General features: G+C 37.1%; 1 pseudogene; it reads right to left on the bottom strand.

Annotated features, from left to right (window-relative positions):
* Positions 1-11,698: 11,698 nt before the first annotated feature.
* LOC126012504 (uncharacterized) lies at positions 11,699-11,845 on the bottom strand (annotated as a pseudogene).
* Between the last annotated feature and the right edge of the window lie 884 nt (positions 11,846-12,729).

Genomic DNA, 12,729 nt, shown 5'->3' with positions numbered 1-12,729 from the left:
CTGGTATAAAGGTTAAGAAACAGTCTGACTTTGGTGGCATACTGAATACCATCTACTTAGGCTGTACAATAAATTCTAATGTACAATAAATTCTAAATATTTTAATGTAACTTCTAATAATTCTACCTTCTAACTTAAAGTTTTAAATTCTTTTATAAAATTCTCAAGATCACATCAATTCAGGAAAATAATTTTAGTATTAACAATACAACAATGAAAAACAAAAAACTTAATTTTTAAAACCTGGCATTGGAATTTACAGACTTAAAGAAGCCTAGAAATGGGTTATAGTACAGTGAGGCCTAACAAAGGTACATAGGTAACATGTTTCTAGCTGCAAACTTCAAATCAGGATTATGAAGCCTGGAGTGTAAACAGAGGAGGGACAAGAATAGAATGATAAATACATGGTATAGGATCATAATCTGCACCAGGCATGAAGAGGAAAGTCGAGTGACATTGTTCACCAATATAGAGTAACTGACTTCAGCATAACCTAGAACCCCCTACTTCATCTATAAAATAATCTAACATCACAAGAACCTGGTGTTTTGTTGGAAAATCTGTCGTACAACACTCAAAAAATCACAAGCTCAGAAATAAATCTACTTTTGTGGCAACAAGTATTGTTCTCTCTCATGGTTTTATATTTTATATCAAGAAACTCAAGCCTTCAATGATAAAATGTACATCTCCCTTCACCAATGCAATCTTCCCACCACTGAAACCCAACTACAAAAGGGCTATAAAATCCTACTATAAAAGAGCAAGATAATACTCTGCGGTCTGCTACACAAATTAGATTTAAATTTTCAGTCCAAAACATCACATTACAATTGGCTCATGATATGAGAATGAAGGGAAGAATTAGTAACTGTTCACATCCCAGTCTTGAGTGTCTGTGTTTCAGATTTATTTGTTGCTGTTGTTATTGTTGTTCAAAGTATTGTGAGTTACACAGTTCTTTATATTGGGTTTCATACATACAATGAATATCCTTCCACCAATGTTCCTGGAGTTCATCCTATGCCACCACCCACTACTAAGACCTACCATTATAACAGGCCCATTTTAATGTTGGTTGTTAAAGTTTGGGTCTCAGGATTACATTGCTGACTCTAACTTGGATATTTATTTCTGTCCTTTTTTTTAATTGTTTTATTTTAGCACTGTGGTTACAAAATTGTTTAAGTCATAAAATGTACACCATTCTTCACCAGTACACCCTTCCTGTCACAGATGTCACCTACTTCCTTCCCCTGCCCCACCCCTGTCTTGCTTAGGGCAGGCAAATTGCTTCTCTCATGTCTGTCTCTCACTCTGTCTCTCTGTCTGTCTGTCTGTCTGTCTGTCTGTCTGTCTCTCTCTTTCTCTCTCTCTCTCTCTCTCTCTCTCTGAGTCTCTCTGTGTCTGGGCAGAACTTTTCCTGGGACCAATAAGAAAGATCCTTGCCTAGGCTTCAGCCTAGGAGTCATACAAAAACCAAGATTTCTAATCTCAGAGTTCTGACTTTGGCAACCATGACTGAGTAGAACTTCTGGAGCCATAAGGAAAGACTCTATCCTAGGCTCTGACCTAGGATCTGTGCAAAAAACAAAACTAATCACAGAAGACTGATTACAACAAATGTGATGGAATGGATCTTCTAGAACCATAACAAAAAACTCTATTCTAGACTTTGTCCTCTGACCCATTGAAATACCAAGATCTCTAGCTACAAAGCATAGATTTTGTCATCTATAAGAAAGTTTCCTGGCACCATAAAAAGACCTTGGAATTCGAGAATAAGCACATATGAAGCCTGTAACTGCCTCCATGACAGCATGCTTCAAGGGTGGAGAGACTCTGTATCTCCTAGGACAAGGGAATTCCTTTTCCAACTTCCCCAATATTTATTGTGCCTATGCAAAAAGCAAAAAGAATAAAACAAATCAAAACAAACAAAAAACCCTGCAAAACCTTGCCACACCAGCCCTTCATTTATTTTTCTTTTCTTTTTTGTAGTTGTTGTTTTGGTGATGATATTTGTTGTTGTTGTTGTTGCTGCTGCTGCTGTATTTTTTGTCATTGCTTCTTTTTTCTTTTTTTTATTTTGTTTTGTTTTATGTTTTTGTTTTTTCCTCCCTTCTTATGAATTGATTTTTATAGCCTCTAGACAGATTCCTCCCAGCTTTTCTTCTTTTTTTCCCAATAGAACCATAGAATTTTAATCTTATTCTCCCTCGCAAATTGAGGAGGGGAGAAATGAATGGTACCAGAAGCAACCAGTCGAATGAACATTGAGTGGAAATAAAAAAAAATGATCAGAACCAAACTCAAAGTCAATGACACTGGAATTGATACCCAATCTACAGCAAGCTATACACCAAGGAGACCTCTCACACTAGCATCCAAGGGGCAAAGGGAAGAGGTATGGAATGCATGCTGAGAACAGGGGTAGAGGGAGGATAACACTGGTGATGGGAATAGCCCTAATTCACTGTCACTAAGTACTTTGAATATTACTGTGAAAGGCTTGTGAATCACTTTGGTCACAATAAAATTATTAAAAAATAAACAAGCATAGATTGCTCATTTTGTGAGAACAGTTCACAGTGTAAGATTTTTAACAAATATTTCTAAATTATTTAAGTGACAGAAGAACGTATAGAGGAACTTGAGGAAAAACTACAAAATAACAATGACAAGGAAGTCAATAAGAAAGCAAGAGACAAAACATTGGAAGAAAAAGTTAGATACCTTATTAACAAAGATAAAAGAAATAACCTAAGAATTGTAGGAATACCTGAAGGGGAGGAAAAAGGAAAAGAAGAACAAGTAGTGAGAGAATTAATAGCAGAGAATTTTCCCACCCTCTAGAAAGAGACACCTGTATAAATTATTTAAGTGATAAAATTTTTAAAGTGATCATATTTTTTCATATTCTTATTTAGAATGTACATGCTATTTGACCACCCATTACTACATCGCATTGTAAAGGACAGAAATAGCTTAACATCTTTTTGAAAAGGAATAGAAGTTGGTAGGTTCTTGCCTTTTTGGAGAGAGAATCACACAGCAAGATACAAAGCACATAAAAGACAGTTTATTTCTCCAAATGAAAAAGCAAAAACTGTAGGTCAGAGAGATGTGTACAGTAATATCAGCACAGAAGTTTCTCAGCAGGTCCAGGTCTCAAGTTGTGGGAAAATCATATATATATATATTTCCATGGGGTCTTTGGCTGTGGGAAAGATCTCAGTTTAGCATTTGACCTTATGAAAAGAACTGTGAAGAGACACTGTTAAAAGCCTTGCCTTAACCTCAACTATTTTCCTATACTCCCACAGAGTGGAAAAAATGAAAAAGATTTGAAGTCTTTCTTGATTTCTCATTCTGTAGTCCTCACCATGCTGAGCATCACTACACTGTGCTGACAGAGCTATGCCTCTGTCCAAAAGAGAATTTTGTATTAGATCTAGATAAGTGCCCTGAGGTAATAAAATAATAACTCTTACAAGTTTAGGCTTATTGGTGCTTCCTTTTAAGTTTTACTTCACAGTATCTCACAAAGTTCTATTAATTATACTCTACTCATTCAATATACTTGTATTTTTAATATTTCTTATGCTTTACTCTTTAACACATATGTATTGTAAAGCATTTAAAATGAGCTTGGATTGCCTAAGTTTTATTAGACTCAAAGTATGGCCTATCACAGTCAAATTTATTTTCCTGGAAGATATAGATATTATTTTTATCTTATTTGTTAATTTCTACAGTTTTTAAATGTCAACAATACTGTTAACTTAAAAATTTGAATCTGGACCTAAGATGACATTAAGAGCTGAATTTAAAAAAAAAATAAGCCTTGTTTGGGGCCAGAGAGATAGGGCAGCGGTAGGGCATTGCCTTGCATACAGCTGGGCAAGGATGGGCCTGGGTTTTAACCCTGATGTCTTATATGGTCTCCCAAGCCAGGAGAGATTTCTGAGCACAGAACCAGGAGTAACCCCTGAGCATCACTGAGTATGGCCAATAAACAACAATAACAAAAGAGCTAAATTAAAGTCTCTCCTCTCTCTCTATCTTTCTTTTCTTTCTCCCTCTTTCTCCTTGTCCCTCTCTCCTTTCTTCCTCTCCTCTCTCTCTTCTCTTCCTCTTCTCTCTCCCTTCTCCCTTTTCTCTCTGTTTCTCTCTCTCAAAAAAAAGCTGAATTCAAAATTACAAACTTGTAAATGCTTCTGGGCATGGAGGGTTGAAAATAAATATTTCCCTTACCCTGATATTATGTAAAAAGTTCATAATAAAGACAGACCCTCAGATCAGTGGAATAAATTGGAGTTTCAGAGAATGCTCCCCAGATATACAATCAATTAATTTTTGATAAAGGGGCAAAAAATTCAAATTGGAGCAAGGAAAGCCTCTTCAACAAGTTGTGTTGGGACAACTGGTCAGCCACTTGAAAATAAACTAACTCAGACCTCCAGCGAACACCATGCACCGAGGTCAAATGTACATGGAGTAAAGACCTTGAAGCCAAAAGGTATACAGAACAACACATTGGTAAAAAAAAGAAAAAAAAAACACTCCAAAACATTGAAACTAAAGGTGTCTTCATGGAAGAAACAGCACTCTCCAAAAAGTCGAAGCAGAGAAAAACAAATAGGACTATATTAATCTGGGAACCTTCTGCACCTCGAAGGTAATAATGCCTAGGATACAAAAGCCACCCACAAAATGGGAGAAGCTATTAGCCCAATAACCATTAGATAAGGGCTAATATCTAAGTTATACAAGGTACTGACAGAACTTAACAAGAAAAATAAAATTTAACCCTATCAAAAAATGGGGAGAAGAAATGAATAAACATTTTCTCAAAGAAGAAATACAAATGGTCAAAAGGCACATAAAAAATGTTCCACATCACTAATCATCAGGGAGATGCAAATCAAAACAACAATGAGGTACCATCTCACACCACAGACACTGGCACACAACACAAAGAATAAGAACAATCAATGCTGACGGGGGCGTGGGGAGAAAGGAACTCTCATTCACTGCTGGTGGGAATTCCATCTAGTCCTGCCCTTATGAAAAACAATATGGAGATTCCTCAAAAACCTGGAAATTAAGCTGCCATTTGACTCAGCTATTCCACTCCCAGAGATATAACCTAGAAACACAAAAACACAATACAAAAATCCCTTCCTTGCACCTATATTCATTGCAGTGCTATTTACAATAGCCAGACTCTAGAAACAACCAAAATGCCCTTCAACAGATTAATGGCTAAAGAAACTTTGGTACATAAACACAATGGAATATTATGCAGCCATCAGGAGAGATGAAATCATGAAATTTTCCTATACATGGATGTACATGGAATCTGTTATGCTGAGTAAAATTAGAGGAAGAGAGAGACATACAGAATAGTCTCACTCATCTATGGGTTTTAAGAAAAATTAAAGACATTGAAAGAATTCACAGAGATGAGGACCGGAAGGATGGGCTTAAGATAGGAAGCTCACCACAAAGAGTGGTGAATGCAGTTAGAGAAATAACTACACTGAGAGCTATCAAAACAATGTCAGTGAGTGAAGGATAATGTAGAAAGCATGTCTCGAATACAGGCCTGGGATGGGGAGGGAAGAGATGGTGGCATTGGTGATGGGAAGGTTGCACGGTAAAGGGAGGTGTTCTCTTTATGACTGAAACCCAACTACAATTATGTTTGTAATCATGGTGTTTAAATAAAGAAATTATAAAATAAAAAGTTTATGATAAAATCTTTTTTGTGTTAGATTTTAATTACTTTATTGAAAGACCATGTATTACATAGCTCTTCTAAATGCAATAGTTTCAAGACCAATCCCACCACCAATGTAAAATTTCCTATATCATTGTCCTGGATAACCACCATTTTCAAGCCTACCAATCAGTAGGCACAAAATAATATATTTTATGTATTATTATATATCCCGTATTTTATATGCTTGTTTAAAGTTAAGTGGTATGATAAAATCTTTGATGATAATTTTTTGTTTATAAATTTTGTAAATGTTCCTCAGAGGATTAACACCAGAGAGAATTTATTGGCCACTCCTAGACCCTCTGGCAGGATCTTTCTAAACATGTATATCCTTGTTTCCCTTTTTCCTTTAAAATTGCCTCTTGTGGAGCCAGAACAATAATACAGAATGTAGGGTGTTTTCATTGTATGCAGCTAACCCTGGTTTAATCCCTTAGCATTCTATATGGTCCCTGAGCACTGCCAAGTGTGATCCCTAAGCACAGAGGCAGGAGATACAACTAAGCACAGTTGAGTGTAGCCTCAAACTAGCAAACAAAAGAAAAACCTACTCCTTGTCTGAGGCAAGCTGGTTAATTTGACAAGAAATTTTCATCTCTCAAACTGTAAAAAACTGGATAAAATATCCAACTAGATAATCCATGCCTCTGGATTTTGGATGTCCCTGGCATTTGAGTATATATTCTGACTTCCATGGTTGGAAGACTATAAAAAAAATATACCCTTTGCATAGTCAGGCCATGGTTAACCAGTCAGTTAAAATAATAGTACAGTCTGTTCACTTGGAACAAATTGTTCTTTTAAACATAGGTCAGGTCATGTTTGAGAATAGTATTATCCATCTGTTCTATATGAATGCTAATCTTCTCTGTATTGTTCCAAAAATTAGAGAAAAATTATGAAGTCTCTAATTTGAGATAATCATTTTTGGTTTTCAGCCACACTGGCTGTGCTCATACATAATCTTGGTTCTGCTATTAGAGATTACTCCAGGCAGAATTCAAGGTTCCATAGGGGATACCCAGAAGAATCCCTGAATTGTCATTGTATCCACCCTTTGATCTAAACTTAGACTTTTTCCTATTTTTACTTACTATATTTCCCTTAACTCTTTACATCTCTTTAGCTCTAGTATAAGAATATTAGAAATATGTCAATCTAATTATAATCTGACTATAACTGTATTAAAATCATGGTAATATGCTTTTCTTTTGATATCTACTTAAAATTTTATTGCCATGTCATATTTCTTTTAAATCATGTTTACATATTAGCTATTTTGCAATTTTTTAATTTTAATCTATCATAATTTTAAACTTAAATTGGTGTTTCATTGATAGCATTTATTTAGTTCTGTTTGTTTTTTTAAGATCCAATCTGACAATCTGTACCTTTTCAAGTACTATGAGGCAGGCAAAGTAGTCAGACAGATGGCAAGTAAAGGTGTCCTTGGTCATAAATTTGGAAGGTAATAAAACCAGTAAAACTAATATATAACTTTGGGGAAAATGTTACTCTGTCGCCAGGCCTTTTGCAAAACCAAAATGCATAAAGAGATAGAAAGATATCCTTTGTGAAGATAATTCACAGGAAAGAAAGTCTGATAAGATTTTGTGCGGGGTCCTGAAGCCCCCCCAGGGGGGACCCGGCCAGCAGGAATTAGCTGGAAAGGCTTCTCAGACAACCGCACTCCTATTTTGCTGAGTAGAAGAGCAACCACACCTGTAAAAAATCTGAAAGAGGTTAATAATAAAGACCCAAGGCAGCGTCTCACTGTTCAAGGGTACCTTTATTGGCTACAGTTCCTTCTTATATAGTGAAGGAGAAGGGGGCAGTACAAAGGTGATGTCAGTCATACTTTTGGCGCGAAGGCCCATACAAGGCAAGGATATATTTCAGGTTTCAAGGAACAAAGAAACTTAGGCATTCTCTAAATAAGGAAGTGGGCAGTGGGTCTAGGTGACCTTCAAGTTATGCTGAACGTGCTGTTTCTATGGAAACCTCTAGTGTCCTTCAAGCTGCATTTTTAATTGCTTGATTATCAGGTGGTGCAAGATGTGCCTGCCTCAGTGATCTTGAACAGACAATGTAGCATACACTTATTGATAATAGCCTAGTTCACTCCGAAATGTGGTCTTAAGGAGTGAGGCCTAGTTTCTGATAACGGTACCGGACAGTGTTGCTCTCCTCCGGGCTAGAGTTAATTATATCTACAGTTGCACATTCCTTTCTCTATAGCTCAAAAACTTACAGCAAGACTGCAAAATAGCTTTAAGGTGAAAAGCTGGAATATGGCAGAAAGAACAGCAAAATGGCCTCAAACAAGTCAGTCCCCAACATCTCCCCCTTTCTCTTCTAATAAAAGAAGGAAAGTCGTGAGCGGGTGGAAGAACCGTGTCTTAGGCATACAAGGTTTGACCAGGTCGGACACGGCCAAAGCCGCAATTAAAAGGTGGCTACAAACGCCGTGGGTGTGCACAGGGATCCGAATTATGCGCTGTAGCCTTTTTGGGCCGTGCCCTAACTGGGACCTTGCTAATCCCGTCGTAGGTGTCTCCACAGCCAAGAGCACAAGTGCCGGAGCGAGCTCCGCTTGTTAGCTATGCGCTCTATCTCCTGGAAACTTAGTGGCTGGAAAGGCGGCTTGGTGACTAAAGCCAAGTTTTCACAGGAGTCACGCGGGGTTAGATGCTGGTAGTTAACCTGAATAGAGGTTTTTGCCTGTTCATCTACCTGGTTCTTAATAAAGGCAGTGATTTTGCGGAAAATCCATGGGCTAAGAGAAAGGAGCAGCATGAGGCTAATGAGTGGGCCCAAAATAGTGGACAAGATAGTGTGAAGCCAAGGAAAAGAGAAAAACCAGCCCTGGTACCAGCCTTGTTCTTCATCGAAATGTTTTTCAAAATCTTTTATACCGTCACCAATGTGTTGAACGCTATTCCTAACTAATCCAGGTTTATCTTTGAAAATACAACATTGTTCCTTAAGGGCTACACAGACTCCCCCCTCTTACATAAGGGCAAAATATAGAGCACGACGATTTTGGAGAACAACATCAGCAAGGGAACTAATAGTATCTGTGAGAAATTGCAGACTAGTTTTGATTTCATTAATGTCTTGTTCCACTGCTTGAGTAAGAGTGCGGAAATTGGATTGAGAGGATACAAGAGAGTAGATACCAGTGCCAGCGCCAGTAGCGCCAACAGCAAGGAGCACTGCAAGTGTAATGGAGGTGAAGGGCTCACGGCATTGTCGAGAAAGGGATTGAGAAGAATAGGAATAGGGTGAGGCGGCAGGAGAGGGAAATGGTGATTTTTGGAATGAGAATAACGAGAATACAGTAATCATGTGAAAGGAGAAAAGAGGAACAAATGATGAAAGGAGTAAGGCCAGAAGCACAGGCAAAATAAGTACCATTGGGGGCTAACAGATAGGGTTGTGAGGAGGAAGAATTGTAGATGTCAATAGTTTCGTTGCACACGTCAAGTAATTGGCTAGGAAGCAGGGAGTCGTTAGGCTTAATGCAGAGGCCAGAGCCTACGACTTGACCGACTGTAATGCCATGTTGAGGTTGTGTGTTCCAACGGAGGTCAGAGGGGTTGGAGGTAGAGGAAAGGTTGCCAAACACTGCAACACCTTCATAGAAAGGAGGTTGAGGAGAAAAACAAAGCCAACATCTTTCATAGGCAGGATCTGTAAGGGCAAGAGCAGAAGCATTTATGAGATTGAGAATAACCTGAGAGGACGGAGAAGGACCTGAAGGCATAGTGAGTTGTCTGAGAGAAGAAGATGCAGATGGAAGAGGAGGAGGAGGAGAAGGCATGTGTGATGGACCTGAATGAGGATGAAAAAAAGTGTTAGGACCAACGGCGAGGGGGTGAGAATTCGGCAACTGTTTAAGTAAACGGAGGGAAAAAAGAAGTCCAGGGTCGGTACACCTAACGTAAAGTCTGAGTCCCCATTGTACGGGTTGAGTCCAGTGATGCTGACGTCCAGCAGCAGTAAATTCGATGATGAGGGGGTTACACCAACCACGGGTAGCAGAGGATGCATCACAGTTCAGAAAAGGAGGAGTTGGGGGGCGTGAAACGGTGATGAAGTCCCAGGAGGAAGAGGGTTTCCAATAAGCTGTTCCGGTGGTTTCACAGCCCCAGGAGGCGCAAAAGTGTTGGTTATGAGCGCCACACTTATAGTCGCTGGAACGGGGCCGGTGGTGACCAGGGCAGACGTAGAAGGTGGTGAAGGGGTGGCGTAGTACATCACGGCGAATAACAGAGTTGCAGCCACCGCTAGCAGGGGAGTAATAGTCATCGGGGTCAACAGCACGAGGTTGAGGCAGGCGGAAATTGGAGGTGCCCCAGTATAGGCTTGCACCCATGGCTAGGGCACAAAGGTCGACTTGCAAGACCGGCCAAGGGATGGAGGTAGAGAGGATGGAGGTTGTTGGTGGCATCGGTGGGCATCCAAGGCAGCTAGGCAGAGTGTCTAATTCAGCATTGTCAAAGGTGGAGTCAGTTAGAAACAGGTTTGCAGGAATGGCGTCTAGCAGGAGGTTTATAAGAAAACAGCTTGGCAGAAGGCAAAATGGTTACTTCATATAAAAATTAAGAATTTGCAGAAAACATTAGCAATTTACATTACACTAGTTATTTTTGAATACCACGGGAATGCTATTTGACCTCTGTTAGACTTTGGCATAAAAGAAAATTTATAATTAACAATTGCTAATTAAAAAAAATTTTTTTAAACTGAATATAAAGGATTTTTCTTAAACTTCTAGTTATTATGTTAAAGCTGGATGCTATTTTTTAGCCATAAATACATATTCTATAGGCTTGAACTTACACATAGCAGGAAAGCCAGGTGACTGCAAAGTCCAGAAATTCTCCAGGGAAAAGTTATCCCCGATGGCCATTGAGAAATCTGGGGTTTGCCATTCTCCACACCCTCCGCCATGTTCTTAGAAGGACAAAGCTAGCTTAATACATAATTTTTAACACATGATTTTTAGTTGTAAGATGCCAGTCTGTGAACTGACCAGACTGAACCAGGTTGAAAAAATTAATTGAAATTTAAAAAATGGATAAGGCTTTAAAAATTGTATTATTATAAAATGTAGAGATAACAAATAAACAGACAAAACAAAACAACACTAAACACAACATTTTACACTTGTGGCCACTTTCATTCATCACAACAGACACATAAACAGACAAAAGGATTGATTTAAGACTTATTTATAAAAAAATTGACAAGCGCTTTTAAATATTTAGCTAGCATGTTTGTGAGAAGAAAAAAAATTTTGTAGAAAAACTTTTTTAGTTTTGAGAAGTACTTAATGTAGATGGAGTGGAACTTTGCTGAAAATAAATTTTAAGGTTTAGATTTAACACAAAACATTTTTAAAACAATTTTAATTTGAAGTTTAAAACATTAAGTAAAATGGTTAATGAGCACTGTAGAAGGAGTCTTCACTCTGAAGTATGAAATCATTTGCTGTAAATGAATAGGTTTTCTTTAAATTGGTTTTGCAGTAGAATAGTAAGACAGCTGCAATAAAGTGTTAAAATTTTTATGATTAAACACAATAGCATGAACTATGATTATTAAAGGTATAAAAAACTGATTTTAAAAAACAAACAACTGTTTTTACTATGAAGACTTTAAGTGAATAATTTGTAAAAAATATTATATACTAAATTAACTAAATGCTTAGATTATTATAAAATATAGTTAAAGACATCTGATGCATTTACACACCTAGAACTTAAGACTAAAATTATATTTAATACTAGTTAATTTGCTTATAAAGTTTAGTTACTTTTATATATTACTTATAAAATTATATATAATATATTTTTCATCAATATTATTTTTTTTACTGCGACACAAATATACAGATTTGTATAATGTGCTGATATTTTGAATGCACTTAAAATAATAGTTTTTTTTTTTTTTTTTTTTTTTTAATGCAGAAATAAAGAACAACCATTGCTGTAGCACAAAGTTAAAACTAAGGGTACTATAAAGCATACTTAGGTGTTTACTGTGCATTAAATTAACTATATTGTTTAAAAAGGCTAACCACATTATTTTTCACATAATTTTGTAAATACTTTAAAAATTAAAATAAAACTTTTAATAGAAATATAAGACTTAATTTTAACACTTTTGTGTTCGTTTGGATTTTAAAACACAAAGAAGTTTTTCTTTTACCAATATTTTGTTATCTGTAAAGTGACAGAATTATGACCTTGCTTTAAAATTTTCTGAGAGGCATGAAAAAAAAATTTATTGCCTTTATCTTTCTGTTGCTTTTTAATGTTTTAATAATTACTTTACACTACTTAATGCACTAAACCTAATAACACATATTTGACGAAGTGTAGGGCTGACAAGGTGAAGCAGAGTTTTTCACTGATAACTTGGGGAGGGGCTAGCACAGTTAACAGCAGGAAGGTTAGAGGCAAATTATTTACAGTCAGCAGGGTGTAATGATATAGAGAAAAAAAAAGCAATCTTTTAAGATTAATTACTAATTTATTGGAATTAGAGGGAGTGGCAACCGAAGAGGGGAGTCTGGGTTGCAAAAGCACCATGAGAATCATGGTTTTATTAATTGATTTGAGAATATGCAAGAGATGCTACTTTTCAGATTTTTTTTTTTTTTTTGAATAACAAAGATTGGGTATTTCAAGGTGAATTGGAAGGCTTAAAGTGGGAGTGTCAGGGCTTGAGCTGGCTGTTCTCCAAGGCTGGCAGGAAAGAGGCTGAAGGAGGCTGAGGATTGGTTTGAGCAAAGTAAAGGGTACATTAGGCTCAGAAGTTTTAACAGCAAAGTGTAGATATCGCAAGGTTTTATGGCTTAGCAGATGATACTTTGTAATTATCCTGCTTACTGTGCCCTTAGAATTTTTTGTAGGCACTGCAGCAGTTTC

This window comes from Suncus etruscus, chromosome 6 (assembly GCF_024139225.1).
Source record: "Suncus etruscus isolate mSunEtr1 chromosome 6, mSunEtr1.pri.cur, whole genome shotgun sequence".
NCBI classification, from domain to species: Eukaryota; Metazoa; Chordata; class Mammalia; order Eulipotyphla; family Soricidae; genus Suncus; species Suncus etruscus.
This window is presented reverse-complemented; position numbering and strand designations above follow the sequence as displayed.